Source organism: Sciurus carolinensis, chromosome 2, assembly GCF_902686445.1.
Source record: "Sciurus carolinensis chromosome 2, mSciCar1.2, whole genome shotgun sequence".
Taxonomy (NCBI): Eukaryota; Metazoa; Chordata; class Mammalia; order Rodentia; family Sciuridae; genus Sciurus; species Sciurus carolinensis.
This window is the reverse complement of record NC_062214.1, coordinates 198,065,434-198,074,382: the sequence shown is the minus strand read 5'-3', so window position 1 is coordinate 198,074,382 and position 8,949 is coordinate 198,065,434.

Here is an 8,949-nt window from a genome sequence, read left to right as displayed (position 1 = left end):
CCTCAGCTCAGGCCTCTCCACTGAAGGATCACTGGGGTCTGGGGACCCCATCCTTTCCCAGGGCCTGGGATCTAACAGACCTCAGCATTGACCCCTAAGACCAGGCCAGACAGGCTCACAGGGAGAGGTGTAGATGGGAACCACACTGCCCACTTGCATTTACAGGGCCGGGGCCTCTGGCCATGTCTGTGTTGTCAGACAGGGACACTGAGGCAACAGAACAGTTTCCAGCCGTGGTCTTCAAAGAGGGCCTGGGTGTGTTCTCCCCTAGGAAAGGCCCTAGCTTTCCCACCTTCCCCCTTCCCGGGCACTAACCACAGGGAAGCCACCCTCTCTGCCCCTCTCCTCACCCACCGTCAGTGAGGGCCTCTTTAGCAGGGATTCTGGGAGGCCGGGAACCCTTGGGGTCGCCTCCTTCCACAGTGGGTCAGACCAACACTGAGGTCAGCTGACAACAGAGTTGGGTTGGGCCACCCAGCTGGCCACCCAGGGCCTCTGTGTGCTCAGCTCCAGTGCTCTGCCAGGCCCCAAGACCACGCTCCCTTCATGCTTAGACTGAGTCCTGCCACCCTGCCACCAGTGATCTTTGGGTCACTGAGTCCTGCTTATAATGGGGCCATGACACCCACTGCATTGTGGGGTTGAGGATTAAATGAGGCGACTTGTATCTAGTGCCAGGCATGACACACAACACTGTAGGGGGTGCCCATATGCGTCCCTCCAGCACAGCAAGTCCCACACCTCACAGCATGGGCCCCGAGTCTCCCTCAGGACTGGTTGTGGCCATGCCCTGCCACCCATGCTCCCACTTGGCTACTTTGTCTCTTGAATCTGAGGCCCCTCCCCAGGCTCAGCCATGATCTCTGAGCCTCAGCAAGCTGACAGATATGGTGAGGTGGGCTGGGCCTCTGGGCTGGGCTGTCCTTTGGGGGTCTTTGGAGGCTCAGCTCTGTGCAGGGCCACCTGAGGAACCCAAGCCCTTAGGGACTTGTGGCCCCCACAGCTTCACTGTGTGGCTGTGTATGCAAGTCTGCACCGTGTGGATGTGCGTGGGTGCCATGTGGCACATGTGTGCATGCACAGGTGCACGTGAAGGATACCAATGTCTGCAAGTATGTGGCACCAGCAAGGACGAGCATTTTGTGCTTGCCCAGATGGGCATGTGGCAAGGGGGCTCAGATATTCTGCCCCTGAAGCTTGGGGGCAACTGAGGGCAGGGGCTAGCAAAGGGCTGGGAGCCTGGGAGCAGCCTCTGACTGGATGGGGCCTGGGCAGAGGCTGGGAGGGCCTGAGGTTGGCTCGGGGTGTCCTGGGAACAGGCCCAGGGGGAAGCTTGCACAGGCTGCAGCGGCACCATGGCAACGCGGCCTGCACAAAGCGCTGGCCTACTTACGCCCAGCCCCCGCCAGCATGCTCTGCTGGGGAGGGGGCAGAGGCCCCTTATATGCCTTCCTGGGGTTTCACACCCCAGTCTTTGGGGACTTGGTGCCCCAGGAACCCTGGCCAGGTTCAGATATGCAGACTTGCTCTCTTTACCCATGAATGGGGGTGACAAAGGGGTGTGGGGTCGCCCAGCGCTCAGTAGGTGCACCCTGCCTCTGGGCAGCAAAGGGCTTTGGAAGTTTCCCAGTCCCGAAAACTCCAGGGTTCTCCGTGCTGCTGCAACTGCAATGCCTCTGCCACTCAACCTGAGGCCCCAGGCCCAGATGCCCCACGTCAAGACTGAGCCAGGGGCCACCTGCTTGCCTCTCTCAGGCAAGGCCTTTCATGCCCCTGGGCACCCAAATGACCCTCTGTCCTCCTCGGTGTAGCTGGGACACCAGAGCTGGACTTGGCTCAGGGCAGTGGAGAGACCTCCTGGGCATCAGCTTATGGCACCAGACACCAGGGTCTGCCTCTTGGCCTGGCTAGACCCCTGGGGTCCACTGCCTCCTCCTGCTGAAAGTTACTGTGCTCGAGCTTTGGGGCTGGAACAGGGTCCAGTGCCTGGGGAGGCCGAGGAGTTAGGCTTGGGAAGCCTGGGCGGGTGGACCTCCTGCTAGACAGGGTCAGAGAATGGACATTTGGGAGCCTGCGGGTTCAGCCTTGCTGGTCAGTCTTCGAGGCCTTGTCTGTTCTGTCCACTGCTGGCCACCCTGGAATGCCCCTTCTCCTGGCATCTCCAGCAGCGGTGTGGACAGTGCCCTGTAGAGGCCAGGAAAGACTGAGGGCCAGCAGGACTGTGAGAGGGCTTTGTGGAGCACCCTGGGGACAGGAAGCTCTCTGGCCCCACATGGAGGGCAGAGGTGTCACTTGACACCCCACACAGAAAAGCAAACATTTTCTTGACCCTTCAGACGCCCTTAGAGGTCTGTGTGTGACCTCAGGCTGGGTGCTGGTGACAGTGCTTGCTAGGACCACAGGATCTCTCCAACTGGCCCATGCACAGGGCAGTGAGGAAACTGTGACCAGTTTGTCCCAAATCCCCCTCTGGACTGAGAGCCCCCACTCATCTCCACCAGAGGCATCCCCTTCTGCTGGGGCCAGTGCCCAGCAGCCATCTGGAATGAAGGAAAAGTGGTGACTGAATGAAGGAGGCTTGGAGGGGCCGCCCCTTGCACCAGCGTGTGAGCTGGGGGTGTCTTCTCATGCACAATCACGCAGAATCCTGAACGTCACTCCCAGACGCCAGCTGCACAGGCCTTCCCCTCCCCCACCCCCTAATTTATGCCACGAGGGGGGCCGACCACTCACTGGTTCCCTGCCTGGCAGTGGCTTTGTCCCCAGGCGGATTCCCAACTGCCGCCTTTGGGAAGAAAGGGCCCTTCTCTGGCCGGTGGTGAGGTCATCAAGAGGGGCTGGGCACACACAAAGGCCGCGGGCCCCCACCCTGCCCGAATGGCAGCTGCCTCTTTGTCCCCAGCTCCTGGCCTAGGAGGGACCCTGAGGGGCCCCAGCTCAGCAGTGGAGAGCCTTGACTTCCTCCCTGGGAAGGACAGAGACGGGAGGGGACTGGAGATGTCCCCTGCCCATGTTCCCACTAAGTGACAGCACCTGCTGAGAGCAGACCCCCAGCACAAATGGCCTGGCAGGAGGCTGGGCCAGCTGTTTGCCTGGGTCCCCAAGACAGGGAGGCAAGCTCCCAGGGTTAGGGTAGGGCCCAGGAGAGGGGCCTGAAGCAGTAGGAGGTGGACTGGGCAGCTCATGTCCCCTGGCTTGAGGTGAGCGCTGGGGGTGACCTCCTGATGGTGCTACTCGTCCACCGAAGCTAGGTCACCCTGGTGGCCATGTGTGTCAGGGTGGGGTGGGGAGCAGAGGGCCTGGACATCCCTGGTCCCTGGTGGCCATGTGTGTCAGGGTGGGGTGGGGAGCAGAGGGCCTGGACATCCCTGGTCCCTGGTGGCCATGTGTGTCAGGGTGGGGTGGGGAGCAGAGGGCCTGGACATCCCTGGTCCCTGGTGGCCATGTGTGTCAGGGTGGGGTGGGGAGCAGAGGGCCTGGACATCCCTGGCACTTCTCAGGCAACTCTCAAGAGCTTGGTCGGGGAGCTCCTGGGGCACTCTGGGGGACTAGGGCTCATGGAGGGCACGCACTTGACTCAAAGTCCCCAGCCCCACCTTCTGCCTTGCTGCTCCCACACTGTGTGAAGTGGAGGAATAAATGTCACCTGTCTCCCCTGGCTGCACTGACACCCCTGAGGGAGGCCAGGGCCCAGCTAGCAGGGTCAGTGAAGAAAAGGACAGGGCCCAGTAGCAGAGATCAGGTAGCAAAGCTGTGCTAACAGTAGCAGGGACTCCAAGTGCATGTGAGGGTGGGGACATTGCCTAAAATGCTCCACAGTATATCTATTGAGTGCCTACTGCATGCCTCAGGAAGAACTGGACGGGATCCTGGACCACCAGGAACCTGCCAAGACCGGGCTTCATGAGGTCTTGGCTGTCTCGGAGGCTGTGGGAGAAGTTGCCCAACGCCCCGTGCAGGAGGTCCCCAGGGGCACTGAAGGATGTGCATCAGGGCACTGTGAGGGCAGAGGCCTGGCGGTGGGACTTAGGAACTCAGGAAGTGCTTGGTGAGCAGGACCAGTGGCAGGCGGCAGGCCCACAACGACCGCCCCACTGCCAGCTGGCAGCTCCAGGCCCGGAGCTCCTTAGCAGTCTCTCCACGGAGGGAGGAAGTAGAACCCTTCGGGAACGAAACAAACCCATCTCTGTCCCAGACCAGCAGAGGCCAGCACACAAGGCCAGCCCTGGGGCTCAGGTGGGGCACTGAATCCAAGAGTTAGGGATGGGGACTGGAGTCCCACCACAACTCCAAGCCCTGCCCAGGACTCCACCAGAGAGAGCCTCATGCCTGCCCCAGGGGTGACAGGCTAGTGGGTAGGGGGCAGGAGCGTCAGGGGACAAAGGGAGGGAGGAGGGGCAGAGGACAGGCCTCCTTGTCAGGGCAGGAGTAAGTGAGCACGCTGGACAGCTGGACCAGCTGGAGTTGCACAAGCCATCACCGGTGGGCCTGGGGACAGACAGGCAGCCAGTGCACCTGGACCTCCTGGGGACACCAGTGACCTGAGCTCTCAGGCCTTCCCCCACCAAGAAATGCCTCCTTTCCTGTTGCCTGGTGCTCTGAATGTCCACTGCGCTGGTAGCTTAGCAACAAGCCTCTGTCGCCCCCACTGTCCCCGCCCCTCGGCTGCCCCACCACCCACAGTCAGGCTGCATTCCTCAGCAGGCCAGGCCTCCGCAGGCCCCAGGCTTCTGGGCAGAAGCCAGGCCAGCGACCTCGTTCACCCTGCACGTCCAGAGCTCACGTGGGCCAGTGCTCTCAGTGATCGCGGAGACCAGCGCAGGCAGCCGAGGGCCATGAGCCGGTTCCTTGCCACACGGGCTTTCTGTGCAAGCCAGTCTGTTCAGAAACCTCACAACCCATCTCTCGCCCCAGCTTGCGACCCATTCTCTAGGCAAGAGTGATTGATGTAACAGGAAGCCGCTGTGTGGAGCCCAGGCCAGGCTCAGGAGGGTTTGCCAGGTCGAGGTGGCTTCACGGGAGCACGTGCTGGTCAGGATTCTTGGATTGTTAGATGGTCATATACTACTGTCCACAAATGAAGGAAGAAAACATGGTTCTGAACCATCTTCTGGGGTGCAGTGAGGCCAGGCCAGGCCTGTTGTTGGCGGCAGGACTGGGGAAGGGGAAGCAAAACTGCTGGGAGGGCCTGGAAGGAGGAGACAAGAGGTCTCTGGCACTGGAGTGGTCAGCAGAAGACAGGCCAGCACCTCCTCGTGGTGGACGCAGGGGTAGCCCCACCTCCCAGCTCTTGCTCTCCTGCCCCAGTGCTCAGCCTCACAGTGAACTTGTTCCTAGGGCTGACAACCACACCTGCAGGAGGATGGACACACAGTGGCCCCTGCTATGGACAGGGTCCCTTCCTTCCTCCCACCTGCCCTGCAGTACATGACCCACGGCTGTCTCCTCCCCAGACTCTGCTGCCATCCTAAGGCTGGGAAACCTCAGAGAAGCCAGCGTCCACCCTTGAGGGCCCCTGGTGAGGGCGAAGCTGGAAGCAATGGCTGCCAGGAACATCTGATTATGGAAGAGGTTAAGGAAATGCAACAGTAGAGGCTTGAGGAGAACTAGCACCCATTTCCCAGCAGCATGAGGGCCCGCCTTCCTTCACTGTGCCAACTCTGCTCTTCCTTGCACCCACCCACCTGGGTCATTTGTAAAAATTGTTTTGTACTGGGGATTGAACCCAGGGGCCCTCTGACACTGAGCCACACTCCTGGCCCTTTTTATTTGACTGAGATGGTGGAAGAGGGCTCTGGGTTCAAATCCAAATACCACAATTCACAAAATTCACAAAAAAACCCACTCAGGCTTCAAAATTTCCCAGTTACCTCATTTTGTAAAATAAAACATCTGGTTTGCCATTGAGACCCCATGAGGTCCTTGCACAACACCCTGCTGGACCTTGTTTCTGCCTCTGGGGGTTCCAGGGCATCTGTGAGGTGGAACAACCTGGAGAGACAGCAATCCCAAAGGAAGACCATGGAGACACCAAGGCAAACTTCCCAACCAAACCGAGCGACCCTGGGCTCTGGAACACTTCCCAAGCTGCTGAAATTCATAGACTTGGCTTGTCTGAAAGCAGGGAGCTGGAGTTTGAGGGCTCCCGTCCTCCAGCAGTGGCTCTTGGGCTTGAGCTCCTAATGGACTGCAGGGGTCCTGGGTCCACCCTCGTTTCTGACTCAGTGGATCTGAGAACCTGCAATGCCACTGGGCTTCCAGGAAATGCTGAGCAGCTGGTCCAGGGACATCTGAGGACCTCAGGTTCATGGATGTTTCCTGAACATGAAATGGCTGAAGCCTAGGAGTGGTTCAGACACCTGGAGCATGAGAACTGCTTTGTGGTCTGTAAAGAATTGAAAACATGCACCTGGCATGTAGCAGGAACATGTATCTCTCCCCGCATAAGAGGTACCTACTTGTTACAAAGATGTGCCTGGCACCCTAATACACTACTCACTGGCATGTACCCAAGTGGAGCAAGGACATGGGCTCTGAAGGACTGTGACTTTGCCCACTTCAGTCCCCTCAAGGATACTCTGGGAGGAGGAGGGCAAGACTCAGGCAAAACTAGGTGGAAAGAAGAAATGATAAAATTCTGAACATTCTTATTTGATGGGCAGCAATTAGGCTGAGCTTCCTAGCTGCTAAAGCTAATGGATAACCATTAGCTAAACTAGTGCTTCTCAAACTTTGATGTTGTTCCAGTTCCCTAGAACCCTGTCTGAAATGCACCACCTTCTTCTTCTTCTTTTTTTTTTTTTTTTTTTGGTACCGGGGATTTAGTCCAGGGGCGCTTAACCACTTAGCCACATCCCCAGTTCTTTTTTGTATTTTATTTAGAGACAAGCCCTCGCTGAGTTGCTGAGTCTGGTTTTGAACTCATGATCCTCCTGCCTCAGCATTCCAAGCCACTGGGAATACAGGAGTGTGCCACTGTGCCCGACTGAAATGCACCTCCTAAGAAGTCTGGGGTGGGACCTGAGGTTGTCTCTTCAGAGCTCGCAGGAGGTGCAGATGCTGCCTGGGTGCACAAGCACTCAGTCATACCTGGAGAGGAAGCTGGAGGCCCTTCCTTCACAGGAGCCCAGACTGGTTGGCTGGGCGAGCAGCAGATGGAGGGTTGAAGACTCGCACTCAGCAGGACCTACCTCCAGAGTGCCAGAGTCGGAGGGTGCTGAGCTCTTCAAAGAGTCTCTCCTCCCCAAAACACAGGTCTGAGTTGACAGGGAGCGACATGTGCATTCATCCCTGAGACCAGGGATGGAAGGACACTTGGATACTAAGGCTCAAGTAGGCTGCACAGGGCAGGCTGGGAGACAGGGGAGGGGCAGAGGGTTTGAAACCAGAACAGGCTGGTGAGGGCCTTGGCTCCTGGAGGACCCTGGGTGGGGACAGGGCTGCCTGTGCTGGCTGCTGCAGGGCTAGCAAGCTCAGCTGGAGCCTTGGTGGAAATGTGCTTGGGGAGCTTGGGCCTGAGTGGTCTGCCAGGGTGCCACCTTGGATCAGGACCCTGAGCCTGAGGAATTTGAGCCCCCAGTCTTTGAGGAGGTGTCTGCTTAAGGTCCCCTTTATCCATAATAGAGGGAAGAGCAGGGCTCAGAGGGGGGACCATGGCCAAACCTCAGGAGGCAGGACCAGGCCAACCAGGGTGCAGGAGGTGTGGCCCAGGCTCCAGCCTGACCCCACCTGACATCCTCAGGGCACCCATGGGTGCTTTCCTCCCACCACCTGGCTCACATCGGAGGCTGCTGATCCTGGGAGTGGCGGGAGGCACAGGGCAGGCAGGAGGGGGAGGTTGCTGGCCTCTGGGATGGAGGGTGTGGGACCAGCCACTGGGGTGCAGGTGAGGCAAGCCTCCCCATTAAAAATAGCCTCCTCTCCCCACCACTTTCTTCAGCAAATGTGTTGGGCCCCACCTCCCCCTGGAAGGGACAGATGTAGGGAGAAAGCTGATTATCCTCAAAGGCTGGAGGCTGTGGCCGGAGCTCTCGGTGAGCATGACCCAATTCTGAGCTATTCTCAGCCTGGTGGGAGCTGAGTTATTCCCTCCCGCCTCAAAGGCAGCCTGACTTTGAAATGCCCTCGTCCCAGGCTGAAACCCACAGGCCCCTGGGCACAGAGACTATATGCAGACTGTCCAGGTCACTGCCAGGGCTGGGCCAGCAACAACCCCACAGTCCTTGCTTGTTGACCCTCTGTGCAGATCCTGCTTCCCAGACTGGCCAGGTCAGCTGTAGGCAGAGGCTCTGTGTGGGACCAACACACCCCATTCCAAGTCATCTGCCACCCACTGCTGGGCCACCTTGGGAATGACTTCTCTTGAAGCTTGGCTCCTAGGTCAGCAAAGGGCAGGAGGGTCCCGTTCCTTCACCCTTCCAGCACCCTTGCCTGGGCTGTGACCTTGCAGCTCCTCCTCCTAACAGCACAGGGTCTCTCCCAACCTTGTGTTCAGGTCCAGCATGAAATACACTTGACCAGCACAGCAGCAGCAGGGGAGTGTGAGCAAAGGCTTTCGAAGGCCTGCGTGCCTGGGCTGGCCCTGCTGTGCCTGCACACGTGATGCTGGCTGCCAGTACGAGCAGGGGGAGGGCAAGCAGTGCCAGCTCACAGGAGCTGAGGCCGACCAGGGAGAGCCCTGCGGAGGCTACCCAAGAGCAGAAACCACTACTGTGTGGGATGGGTGTGGTGGCCACTAACCAACACATCTGCCTGGAAGGTTGTGGAGGTCAAATGTGGGGGCATCTGCCTGTGCCCAGCCGGGCAGTACTGCTTCCAGTTCCAGTCCACAAGCACCTATAAGCAGATGACCTGGATTTTCCATAAGTCTTGATTGCAAATCTCTCCTGTAATCCTGATAACCACGCAAACGCCCTGAAGGTGCAAAAGATATGCAAGTGTCTAAAGACA